We start from the raw sequence: 14,143 nt of genomic DNA, 5'->3' as shown, positions 1-14,143 counted from the left end.
GTTTAAAATGTGGGACTTCAATTCCCAGAATTTTTCAGTCAGCATGTATGGATCTCAACTCCCAGATTCCTCCAGGCAGCATGTGTGGACTTCAACTCTCAGAATGCAGCAGTATGCTGGAGAATTTTGGAAATTGAAATCTAGATATCTTAAAGTTGCCAAGGTTGGGAAGTTGTGCCTTAACCAACAATAACAGCACTGATTAAAAAGCAGCCAATGATTCAGTTTACAAATCACACCAAGCTCTTATTTGTTTAACCACAGTAGTCTAGTTCTACACCAATATGAAAACTATGATTTAGAAACCAGCGTTGGGTGGGTTTCCATCAACAAGGCAAAACTATAAAACATTGTTTCAAAATCACGGCTTGTTTTGCACCAACATGCAAAACTGTAAACCATGGTGTAGAAACCAGAGTTGGTAGAGTCTACATAATCAGCCAGCCAAAACAAACAAATTGTACGAAGACTTAATGCAAAATGAAGTCCATCCATTAAGGAAATGTTTACCAGCATAATTTTTCAGTGCATAAATTACCTATGAAGATTTTAATCCATATCAGGGTACCTGGAAGGTGTGTAGCTAAGGTCTGTTTCCCATCTCACCCACTCTTAGTTTATCAGACCAACCCCTCTTGTCTTTTGAGGGAGAAGCTAATAAAAAACAGTCAGCTTGTTGTATGCACATATTATCTATTTCCTAGTGAGGAAGGGTGCAAAGGTGTCAGTAGGGTGCTAAACTGGTGGCCCACAGGCCGGATGTAACACATGAAGGCCAAACCCACCTCAGTTCCACAAATAGGAAAAACATTGTGAATGTGACAACAGCAATGTGACACGACAAGACTACTGAGTAGACCATTGCAATTGTGTCTTTAATGGTGCCATTTATCACTAAGCTGTGAGCATGCTAACAGGTAGCCACCACTTAACCTTAGTGGTGCAGTGGTTAGAATAAGTATTGCAGGCTAATTCTGCTGACTGCTAGCAGTTCAGCAGTTCGATTCTCACCAGCTGAAGGTTGACTCAGCCTTCAGCCCTTCCAAGGTTGGAAAATGAGGACCCAGATTGTTGGGGGCAATATGCTGACTTTGTAAACTGCTTAGAGAAGGCTGTAAAACAATGTGAAATGATCTATAATTTCTAAGTGCTATTGCTATTTAAGAAATTGTTAAAAAGCAAGGTTTGATTTGATAGGTTTGTTGTTATAGAAATGGCTACTCTATGCTAAATATGTAAAAGTAAAAGCTGAGGCTGCATTTTATCATTTTTATTCTACTGTGGAAATCAGTGGGTGTTTTCCTCCCCCCCCCACTCCATACTTCTCTTTTCCTCCCTTTCGCTTTTGTCTTTATTTTCATTGTCTTCTATATAATGAAAAATATTTTTTTAAAACCCATATGTATGTACACAGTGTACTGCAAATAAAAAAAAACAGTGCGTTGGTTGTTTTTCGGAAGGGTGTGTACTTTTGTGTGACTGCCTGGTGAAGAAAGGAAAATAACTTAGGACTGCTGCTTCTTGAGAATCTTGCAAATTGCCACACCTCTTCATGACACCGGGTGACAATTCTGTTTATTAAAGGTGGGTTGCCACTCTGTTGAATGATTGATCAATGCCACCACTCCCTGGTTTTATATCACAAATGTTCTTTGCGGAAGAGAAATTTGCACAAGGTGTTTTGGGTTAAAAGCCTGAAGGTAAAGGCTTAAAATATTCTTTTTAAGAGAAAGGGGAGCGGGACCGTCAGTTCTTTGCAAGATCTATATAGAAGATCCAGCTACAGATTTGTCCACATGGATTTAGCAACTATGACCAATAATTAATATAGAAGTGGTGGTCGTGATGAGAAATGTTGATTTTTCAGTTAGGTGATGTTTTGGGTTTAAGGTTCAGGTGGAGAAGGGCCACTGCTTAACCATCTCCCCTTTCTTCTGCTAGCTATGCAAATGAGAGGGATTTTAAAGAACAGCTAACCATCTTCCCTGCCTTGACAGCCTTAGGGACAAATGTTTAAAGTTGGCTGTGCTGTACAGGTAGTCCTTGACTTACAATAGTTCATTCAGTGACAGTTCAAAGTTACAACAGCACTGAAAAGAGTGACTTATGATCGTTTTTCACACTTACGACCATTGCCGTGTTCCCATGGTCAGCTGATCAAAATTCAGACACTTGACAACTGACTCATATTTATGATGGTTGCGGTGTCTTGGGTTCATGTGATCACCTTTTGTGATTTTCCGACACCAAAGGCAACGGGAGAGCCAGATTCACTTAATAACCATGTCACTAACTGAATAGCTGCACAATGATTCACTTAACTACTGTGGCAAGTAAGGTCATAAAATGGGGCAACATTCACTTAATAAATGTTTCATGTAGCAATAGAAATTTTGGGCTCAATTCTGGTCGTAAAACAAGAACTGCCCATACTTCCAATGTCACAGATGCTGCATCTGCTGTTGGCATGGAAGGTATTAAAAAAACATAGAAGCGTAATCTTTTGACCAAAAAAGGCTTGTATCATTGCTAAACCATGACTAGATATCGATTCTTTATTAGGAGATCTGGGTATTATGCTCAAAACTTATTCTTCATTTTGAACCTGTGCCTAACCCTAGGATGGTTGCAATGAAGGCCCAAAAGTAACAAAACCCCTTTGACTATGCAGCCTGGACTTTCCCGGCATCTTTTACTACAATTTTGCTTTCCAGATTTAGTTTTAATTCCTACTATTGGTAGTCCTCAACTTACAACCATTCTTTTAGTGGCCATTCGAAGTTAGAACCTCACTGAAGAAAGGGACTTATGGCCTTTTTCATACTTACAACTGTTGTAGCATCCTCTTGGTCATGTCATCAAAATGCAGGTTCTTGGCAATTGTTTTATATTTATGATGGTTTCAATGTCCCGGGGTCTTGTGATCACATTTTGTGACCATCTGACAAGTAAAGTCATTGGGGAAGCTAGACTCACTTATCAACCAGGTTACTCACTTAACAACCACAAAGACTCATTTAAAAACTGTGAGAAGAAAGGTTGTAAAATGGGGCAAAATGTACTTGGCAAAATGTTGGGTTCAATTGTGGTCATAAGTCAAGGATTATCTGTATCTTCCTTCAGAGAATTTAAGACAGTGTCGGCTGGTCACCCCAGGGGGAGAGCCTTCTCTGTGGGAGCGCCTTCCCTCTGGAATGAGCTGCCCCCGGAGCTTCACATAATCCCTGACCTCCGATCCTTCCAACGCGCCCTAAAAAGTTGGCTTTTCCAGCAAGCCGGCTTGGCCTGTTAATTTTAACTTATTTTAAATGTATTGTCTTTTAAATTCGGTTTGTTTTTTTGGATATGTATTTAATTTTTTTAAACTTTTGGGATGTTTTTTAATTGTACGCCACCCTGAGTGCTTTTGGAGAAGGGCGGCATATAAATCCAAATGAACAAACAAACAAACAAGTCTACAGTGCACATTTCGGTGTTACTCCCAAATCTTGGCTCTTAGCCTCTTCTCATTTTTAAAATGGACATCCTGCCTTTTGGCCAACCTGGATGCAAACAAAGCAATACACAATGTGTGGACTCCAAGTGTGCCCATTTATCAAGAGCACTTTTCTCACTCCTTGTTCAAACACACAGTGCCACACGTACACTTTCTCTGAGTTTTAAGGATCCAATATTTTTCTAAGTGCAAATTGAGGGTTCGGTTCCAGCTCCAGGGTTTTAGAAATAATCTGTTGAAAAGGGCAGAGAACCGCAATTCTATACCCTGTAATATCATTGTGGCTGAATTATAACTTTCAGCACCCTCGGTCAAGCCAGGCCACTAGGAGCTCCTGACCAGCTCAGTCCCCACCTTACATAATGTGTGTTGGCAGCCTGCAACAATCACACTTGATTTCAACTATTCTTTGAGTTCCTGGTTGCCCAACTTCAGAGTCGGCTTTTGATTAAGTTCCCATGATTCAGGTGCCCTTCCCAGAGAGCACAGAGAATTATTCTCTAATGTGGAATGGGCAAACGGTGAACACAGAATCGTTTTTACCTGAGAGGTCCTTGGTGCTCTTTAGCATGTCTGTTTCCTTGCAGATGTTTCATTACCCAAAACATGTTAGCTACTTTGGGTAATGAAACATCTGCAAAAAAACAAGCAAGCTCAGAGAGAAACAAGGGTGCCTCATTTCAACCACGAGTTACAAATATTCTCCTTTTTCAGTAACTCTTCTAGCTATGATTGCTAACCATGGATAGTATTGTTCCCCCAATGTTGCAGCAGAGAACATCCCAAAACCACACAGCACATTTTTTTTAAAAAAAGACTTACCTTTCCCCCCCAAAACTCAGGGAAAAAGAGACACGTTGATTGATATATATGATATGATTGCATGACTCCTGCCTTGAGCAAGAGATTGCATTAAAAGACTTCCAAGATCCTTCCACCCTATATAGCCTCAGTCTTTCTCCTGCCTGTCTATCCCATCCTTTTTTGGCGGGTATCATTAGTCTCTCCATTATGGCTCACAATCCTGCTAAATATATTAACATTTGGCTTCTGAAGTGATGCCCACTTCTATTGAAACATTGATGACTTAGACCAGATTTCTTCGAACCTGATGCTCTCCAGAAAGATAGGCGATGTCCTCCAATCTGCACTTCAACTGCTTGAAAGCATGGGGTGAAGGAAAACTTCCTTGATCTCAATTCAAAGCCCAGAAGCGTGAACTGCTCTTCTGTTATTCTCAATTTCAATATTCAGAAAAGTACTATCAAAATCCCTGGAAATAGTGGTCAGGTTCCTACCCACCTCACTCTGTTCCCCAAATCTCCCTTCAGTATGAGAGATTCACAAAAAGATCCTTTTGGTCATACCCATCAGACCTACCCCAAGGAATGTATCCCCAATATTATTGGAATTACTTACTGGGCAAAAGTCTGTTCTTCTCAGCTCTTTGCTTCTGCTGCTATCATTTCTCCTTGGGATAGAAAGCTAGCAACATCTGACTGGCACGTAGAAATTATGAGCTACTTGTATGACTTGAGAGACTTACTGGTCCCTTCGCAGGGAAACCTCCCAGCTGTGCCACACCCCTTGCATACCTGGGCAGCTAGTAGCAACTTAGTTGCTGAGGTGAATTACTTTGCACGCTCTCTGGCGTATAAACCACTTGAAACACAACTTAAACTGCAGGAAGGGGAGGGCCGCTTCTAAATGGCAAATTTCTTTCATGGATTCCTTCCTTCTTGGAAGAAGATACTATTAGTGATTTTCAGATCTCACAAGTAGAGATTATGGTGTGTGTGTGTGTGTGTGTGTTGTATTTGTGCTGATAAATAAATAAAGGGAGACTAGTATGGATCCATTTCATTCAGCACAAATACAACACAAATATAAAAAGGCAACATTAAAAATAAAAATATGGGTTTCTGCCTGGATGGTTTTCTGTAATGAGCCGAATGACAGAAAGGGGGAGTAGTGAGTTCCCTCCCATATTTGGGCATACCAGGGGTTGTAACACAAATACATACATACATACATACATACATACATACATACATACATACATACATACATACATATAAAACGCACGCACGCACGCGCACGCACGCACACACACACACACACGTACCTGCACATTGGAAAGCTGTACTCCCAGGGTTGGTCTTCTAAACTACTTCTGACAGCAAGCTGTTCCACTGGTTCTCGCTGTTAGGAAGTTTCTGCCTTAATTCTGGGTTGCTTCTCTCCTTGATTATTTTCCATCCATTGTTTCTTGTCTTGCCTTCTACACATCACAACACATCTGAAAATGCAGTCATGGTGTGTGGTGGATTCTTTTAATGGAATCGTTTTGTGAAATGGGAGGCTACCACTTCAAATCCAGAGTCTCTGCTTTCTACTAAATCATGGGGCGACTAATGAAGGACAAAAGAACACATCTTTTAGGGTCTCCCTTTGTGATAAAGAAGAATTGATGTACCCAGCAGACATAAGTTAGCTTTCCTCACTTAGGCCACACAGAAAGTTAGGCCTCCTTTAGAGCTGCTGGTATTGTTTTCTTCTCTCAGGCTGCGGTTGAAATTTTTCATTAAACCGAATGCCAGTACTTGTTCCCACAAAAGTTCTTTTATAGCTTCCTTAAAAATAATAAAAAGGGTAGTGTATTTGGGGGGGGGGGAAAGGTTGTGTTGATAAGATTTTTAATTATCTTACTGCTTCTTTTATAACATGCAAGAGACACTGATGCCAGACAAGCATGTTGTTATGAGAAATGGGGTTCAAAGAAATACTGAAAAGCCATTGCCTGGGGATGGGGAGGAGGAGGCAGCTGAAGAACTGAAATGATAACAGAATAACAAGAGTTGGAAGGGACATTGGATGTCTTCTAATCCAACCTCCTGCCCAATCTCTTCTTAAAAACCTCCAGTGTTGGAGCACCCACAGCTTCCGGAGGCAAATCATTCCCCTGATTAATTTGTTCTGTCAGGAAATTCCTCAGTTCTAGGTTGCTTCTCTCCTTGATTAGTTTCCATCCATTGCTTCCTGTCCTGCCTTCAGGTGCTTTGGAGAATAGGTTGACTCCCTCTTCTTTGTGGCAAACGCTAAGATCAGAGGTGGGTTGCTCCCGCTTCGGCCCGGAACGGCGAATGGTAGTAGCAGTGGCGGGAGGCTCCGCCCACCCACCCAGACGCTTCTCACATGTGCAGAAGCATTAAGATTGCACACACTAGTGAACCGGTAGTAAAAAAAAATGGAATCCCACCACTGTCTAAGATATTGGAACACTGCAGTCATGTCGCCTCTAGTCCTTCTTTTCATTAAACTAGACATACCAGCTTGACATACCATAAACTAGACAATTCCAGCTACCATTCTTTATATATTTTTAGCCTCTGGTCCCCTAATCATCTTTATAAGTATAATCTTTATTGTCATTGTACTTAAATACAACGAAATTGGTTTGCTCTTCTCTACACTCTTTCTAGAGTCTCCACGTCTTTTTTGCATTCTGGCAACCAAATCTGGATGCTGCATTCCAAGAGTGATCAATTCCTTTGGTGTGGATCAGAAAAAGTAATCTACTGATAGCCATTTAACCCTAGGCCAAAGGATGATTTGAGGTAGAAGATCCAGCCCTGCAGCTAAGCAGATAAGAGCACCCCAGCATGCTTGAACCAGAATCTCCAAAATACATTGTGTAGGAGCCTAAGTGGATATGCGGAACAATAATCATACTAAATAAAATGAAGGAAAAGATCCAGTAAGGAAAGAGCTAAAGTACTCAGCCACAGGTGAACTGCTCATTTTCACCCTGTAACACAAAGGTGTGTCTACGCATTCAGTTTTAGGTGTGGATACAAACACAAAATATTTGTTATAATGTAGTAAAAGAGGCACAGTTCCCATTCTGTTTATTCATAATGCAGCTATTTCCAGATTCGTCTATTTTTAGACACCAAGGCCGGAGAAGCAAGTCAGACTGCTTATCCCTCCAGGTCTCTATTACCTCCTCTGCTGGCAGATGGCTTTTCCTATAACCTCTTGGCCCACTTCTAATCACGGGGGAAGCAGAGATTACATCTGGAGCTTTCAGCATGCAAATCAAGTCTTTACTAAAAGCAGATTTCTTCTTTCCTATTTTCACAGTAGTTTTATTAAAAATGACAACTAAAAAGAGAAAAATACAAACTAAAAAAATGAAAGAATGAAGAATAGAAAGCATAGAAAAGAAAAATAGAAAAAAATAAGAATATAGTAAATAAATGTCTTCCCCTCAGGTACTGTGTAAACAATTTTAATAGCTTAATCACCTCCCAAAATAAAATAAACAATTTCTTCCCATTTCCCATCTCTTTATGTATAATCCTTAAAGTTTCACCATGTCAGTTCTGATCAGTAAAAGTTCATTAAGGGTTACCAGAGATAACATTATGTATTTTAACCTTAACCAAATAAACCAATTTTATGTTGCTTCATTTTAATGATCTTGAACTTTACTTCCTCCAAAAGTCCTAAAATTTTATTTCATTTTTTTCCCTCACAAAATTCTTCAAAGTTTTAACAAGTCTCTTTTGCAAATCCAATATAGGAAAATTGTCCAGAACACTCTCTTGGTTTGTATCCGTCAGGCACAAAAAATCAGCTCCACATATGAAGATTCAAATTAAATGATTTATTGCTAAAAGCCTATGCACAGTAATCATCTCAAATAATAATCAGCACTTGGTTAGAGATAGATAAGGGCAGGGACCTGCGGTCAGGGGAGGCAAGGGAGGCAGAGCCTCACCTCTCTTCATGAAATAATAGTATATAATATTATATATTATATAATATATATATATATATATATATATATATATATATATATATATATATATATATATATATATATATATATATATATATATATATATATATATTATTATTATTATTATTATTATTATATTATATTATATGCATCCGCCTGGCCGCGCCCGGGAGCTGCGGAGGCAGAAATGTTGTCGGCGCTCCCGGATGACGAAGCCACGAAAGCGACTGGGGAACGACGAGAACCTTCCTGCCTTTGCTGGACTTGCGCAAAGTCCAGCAGAGACAAGAAGGTTCTCGTCGTTCCCTAGTCGCTTTCGAGGACTGCAGAGCGCGAGCCGGCGGAGCACGCTCAGGAAGGTGGGGAATGGGATCACGTGTGCTGGAGGCTAAGGCAGCCTCAGTCTGCAGCACACATAGTCCCATTCCCCGCCTTCCCGATGATGTCACCAGCCTCACCAGCCATAAACCTCACCGCACGTCACTGGATAAGGGTCAATGGCATTTGGGGAGGGTGGTGGTGATTGTACTTAGTTTGTGATTGTGTAATGATTCTAAACCGATGCCTCCTTTAATTCCTTCCCTTGGCTCTGCCAATTCTTCTCCTACAAGATTTCTTTTAATTACCCTGTCTCTGCTAAAATAAGACCTTCCCTGAAAATAAATCCTAGCCAGATTTTTAGCATGCTCCTAATATAAGCCCTACCCCAAAAATAAGCCCTTGTTAAGGTCATTATCAGTGGGAAGTGGGGCCAGCACCGGAGGCAGTGTTCCTCATTTAGCAGAGTATTGACAGGGATTTTGAAAAAGAAAAAGAAAACAATTTCAGGGAGCAAAATTTGCTGTCTCTTTTTATTTTAAAATGGGTGTACAATCTGTGTTCCTCAGAACCACTTAAATTACAATTTATCTGTAATATTTGGAGAATATAAAATATTATATGAATCAAGGTTTTCCAACCAGATGGATTACACCCCAAGGTTCTGAAGGAACTGGCAGATGTGACCTCAGAACCACTGAACTATATCTTTCCAAGATCCTGGAGCACCGGGGAACTTCCAGAGGACTGGAAAAGAGATGTAGTTCCCATATTTTTTTTTAAAAAGGGGGTGGGTGATCCAGGAAACTATGACCCATCAGCTTGACCTGGCAAAGAATCAGCGAACTCCTAGAAGCAAACAAAGTAATAATCAAAAGTCAACATGAGTTTGTCAAAAAAGATCATGCCAGACTAATGTCTTTGCATTATTTGACAAAGTGACAAAATTAGGGGAGCAGAGGAATGCTGTCGAAATACTTTACTTGGACTTCCGTAAGGCATTTGACAAAGTAGACCATAACTACTTGATAAAATAGAAAAATGTGGGTTAGACAGCACCACCACCAGATGGATTTGAAACTGACTGACCAACCATACTCAATGTGTATGGAATTCAATAGAACTGCATGTACATGGAGGGAGGTATGCAGTGGGGTACCTCAGGGTTCTGTTTTAGGCCCAGGACTCTTCAACATATTCATCATGGATGAGGGGATAGATGGGGAACTCATCAAATTTGCAGATGACACCAAGCTAGCAGGAATAGCCAACAATCCAAAAGATAGGCTTAAGATCTTGATAGACTTGAATATTAGGCGCTATCTAACAAAATGAAATTCAATGGGGGGAAAAGTAAAGTTCTACATTTAGGCAAGAAAAACAAAATGCACAGGTACAGTATAGGTGATACCTTGCTCAATAGTGGTGACTATGAGAGGGATCTGGGAGTCCTAGTGGACAATCACTTAAATATGAGCCAGCAGTGTGTTGCAGCTGCCAAAAAAGCCAACACAGTTCTAGGTTGCACAAACAAGGATAGAATCAAGATCACATGAAGTGTTAACATCACTTTATAATGATATTGGCAAAGCCACACTTGGAATACTGAATCCAGTTTTGGTCACCACGATGTAAAAAAGATGTGGAGACTCTAGAAAGAATGCAGAGAAGAGCAACAAGGATGATTAGGGGACTGGAGGCTAAAACATATGAAGAACAGTTGCAGGAACTAGATATGTCTATTTTAATGAAAAGAAGGACTAGGGGAGACATAGCAGTGTTCCAATACCTCAGGGGCTGCCACAAAGAAGAGGGAGTCAAGCTATTCTCCAAAGCACCTGAGGGTAGAACAAGAAGCAATGGGTGGAAACTAATCAAGGAGAGAAGCAACTTAGAACTAAGGAGAAATTTCCTGACAGAATAATTAATCAGTGAAACAATTGCCTCCAGAAATTGTAAATGCTCCAACACTGGAAGTTTTTCAGAAGATAACCATTTGTCTGAAGCGGTATAGAGTTTCCTGCCTAATCAGCGGGTTGGACTAGAAGACCTCCAAGGTCCCTTCCAACTCTGTTATTCTATCTATCAGCCTTGCCAACTTTAAGAGTTGTGGACTCCCAGAATTTATTTATTTGTTTGTTTATTGAATGTATATAGCTGTCTATTTGCCCATGGCAACTCAAGGTGGCTTACAGAATATAAAACCACATTAAAAACAATAAAACTAATAAAAAGAATTAAATAAATTAATATAGTAAAATATAATAAATCCAGTGTCAGTCATGCCAGCTGTGGAATTTTGGAAGTTGAAATCTATAGGTTTATATCTATACCACCTCTAGAATACTGCATCCAGTTTTGGTCGCCATATTATCCAAAAGATGTTGAGACTTTAGAAAAAGTGCAGAGAAGAGCAATCAGGATGATTAGGGGACTGGAGACTAAAACATATGAAGAACGGTTGCAGGAACTTTGTCATGGCTTGTCTAGTGAAGAGAAGGACCAGGGAAGACATGATAGCAGTGTTCCAATATTTGAAGGGCTGCCACAGAGAGGAAGGGGGTCAAGCTATTTTCCAAGGCACCTGAAGGCCAGACAAGGAATAATGGATGGAAATTGATCAAGGAGAGATTCAACCTAGAAATACGGTAAGGAAAAATTTTCTGACAGTGAGAACAATGGACCAATGGGACAGCTTGCCTTCGGAAGTTGTGGGAGTTTCTGTTGTGGTCCACAGGCCGAAAGCGGCCTGTGGAGCTCACAGCAGAGTTGGACCGCGAGGAGGTTCAAGATGAACAAGGGCCAATCCTGGAGTCTGGGGAAAGCTTGGACGAGGGCTCTGCATCAGAGGCAGAGAGGGGGCCATGGCCATCTGGGAGTTATATGCTGCCTCCGGAGGCTCCAGAGTTGGATAGCAGCAAGGTTGGATAGCGCATGTCCAGAGCTGCCAAAAGACAAGAACAGTTAGGGATGATTTGGGAGTAAGGTTTGGGGGTGATTGGCCCCTCCAATAGGACACAAAGGAGGAGCAAAGGCACATAAGCCTTTGCAGGAAGCAACTTGGTTCATGCTAGTCAGTTTACTTTCTGAAAATAATTTGGACTCTTTGCTCTGTTTGGCCTTGCCAAACTAATTATCAATTAAGTCTTTGGCAGCATTTTCAAAGAAGATAAAAAGTGGGTACTTATCCCGAAGGACTTTGGCAGCCTGCTGTAGGACTCTTTATTACTATTTGGAACTCACTACGGACTATGAATGAATATAATTCAGAGTCTTTTAAATAAAAAGAGGGTTTTTGGACTTAGTCGTGTGCATTTTACTGTATCAGGAAACCTAGGTCAGAGCAGCTTCAACACTGGAGGCTTTCAAGAAGAGATTGGACTGCCATTCGACAGAAATGGCGTAGGGTCTCCTGCTTGGGCGGGGGATTGGACTAGATGACCTACAAGGTTTCTTCCAACTCTGTTAATTTAATCTAATCTAGTCTAATCTAAATGGTTACCAAGATTGCACACCTCTGATATAAATGGCTCACATTCATGAAAATACTGAATCTGTAATTACCCCCACCTTTCAGAGTCTATCTATGGTGTGGGTCCATAATATAATATTGTAAGCCATACCCCAAGGAAACTTTTCCTATTCTGCAGTTTCAATAAACACATTTAAAAGATCTGTTCTGAAACCAAATTTGCCTTTCAAGTGACCACCTTAAACAGGATCCCTTGCCCCCAAACCAAAGGTGATCGTAAAAAAATAAAGGAAGTTGGTTATTTATATAGATTAACTGTATTATATATTTTAATAATTCCCTCAACACTGTCAACTATTTACTAAGTCTGCAATACTATTACAATTAACCTTCTCATTTTTCCTATCACACATCTTTTCGCACTTATGACTGTAAATTTGTTGCTTGTATCCTTACGATTTTTAGTTTCCTAGTATGATTTGATTGCTTATTTGTACCCTATGACTGTTGTACCTTATGATTCTTGACAAATGTATCTTTTATGTACTGAGAGCATACACACCAAATTCCTTGTGTGTCCAATCACACTTGGCCAATAAAGAGTTCTCATCTATTTTATTCCCATTCCATTCCATTTTATTATTCTATTCTATTCTCTTTATACAGCTAGTCCCTGGCATACAATTCATTTGACAATCCTTCAAATTTAAAATGGCACTGAAAAGTGTGACTAATGTCTATTTATCACACCACCACTACAACATCCCCATGATCATGGGATAGAAATTCAGATACTTGGCAACTGGTTGATATTTATGACGGTTGCACTGCCCCTGGGTTACATGATCACTTTTTGCAACCTTCTGACACATAACAACTGTGTTATGAACAACTGCAGTGACTCACTTAACAACTGTGGCAAGAAAGGTCATACAATAGGGCACAACTCACTTAACGAGTGCCTCATTTAGCAACAAAAATGTTGGACTCCATTGTGATCATAAGTCAAGGACCAGCTGTATGCCACCCAAGACAATTCTTCTTCACCCAGACAGGCCAAAAGATTGCACACATCTGCTCTAAGTCACGCAGTAATCCACTTATAGCACTATAAAATAAAAAATAAAAAGCCAAGCCTCTTGGCTTCTGGGAACTGGAAATGGGAGGAGGCCATGCCCAGAGGGATGTCAAACTGTCATGAGTCATTCCTGCCCAGGGACAACACCTAGTTGTGGCATCTTGGCTGCCCTTGATATATGTCCAGAGAAGGAAGTGAATAAGGAAGGATGGGGCCAACCCTAACCTCTAATTTTAGATCTAGAACGAGCTTAAGATGTCACTGAGTCATCTCTAAATCAGCTTCCAGTCTAACAAATTACCTTCCATTTGTCCCGAGGGTGAAGGGACAAGGGCTGTGCTATATTAAGCCAGGAGGCTTAACACACAGCAAACAAATTAGGGATGCCTGTGGGTTGAGTTGGGTTCGGGAGGTCACGGCCATGGAAGCTTCAGATTCCCAGGAGGAGGAGACGACCTCGATGGGATGGATTTATAGTACTTGTATATCAGTGACAATCCGGGTGGAACAATTGTACAAATTCAAACAAACAATGCTGGGAAGACCACTGAGGCCTCGAAGGGAAGAATCTCAATGTTAGGAGCAACTATGGCCAAAGCTATGTAGCACATCCAAGCAATAATTTTCTTCAACTTTTGTTTCTTCTCGTGCCATATTCATCATTGGACATTGGCGATCATGTTGGTAATCCTATTTTTTATCAGCAGCCGCTCGAAAAAGTGCTGCTGAGTTTTGTCCAAACTAGTCCCTTAGATTTTGAAGGCATGTCTTCTATTTTTTGTCTGGAGGATTACGTGAAGGCTGCCATATTTTTCTGGGTGTTCGCATCACATGTCCAAAATATTCTTTCGCTTTTTTAATGGTTTCTTCGACTGCTGCTCCACAATTACCACACTGAAAATACCTCTCAATATGGAGTCTGTATATAACCATTAGTAGACGTGTCCTCCAGGTTTTTGTCTAACTTGGAGGTGG

At 40.5% G+C, this 14,143-nt stretch overlaps 1 protein-coding gene across 1 annotated transcript in view; it reads right to left on the bottom strand.

The window, feature by feature from the left end:
• EPS8L1 (EPS8 signaling adaptor L1) overlaps window positions 1-5,066 on the bottom strand; it is a 52,459-nt gene extending 47,393 nt beyond the window's left edge. Inside the window, exon 1 of the mRNA XM_081932032.1 lies at window positions 4,916-5,066. The gene's annotated coding sequence lies outside the window, so the exon portion shown is untranslated. The remainder of the gene's footprint in view (window positions 1-4,915) is intronic.
• Window positions 5,067-14,143: the final 9,077 nt, after the last annotated feature.

This window comes from Natrix helvetica (assembly GCF_964273705.1).
Source record: "Natrix helvetica genome assembly, chromosome: Z".
Taxonomy (NCBI): domain Eukaryota; kingdom Metazoa; phylum Chordata; class Lepidosauria; order Squamata; family Natricidae; genus Natrix; species Natrix helvetica.
The sequence above is the reverse complement of the archived record's forward strand: the minus strand, read 5'-3'. Positions and strand labels throughout refer to the sequence as shown.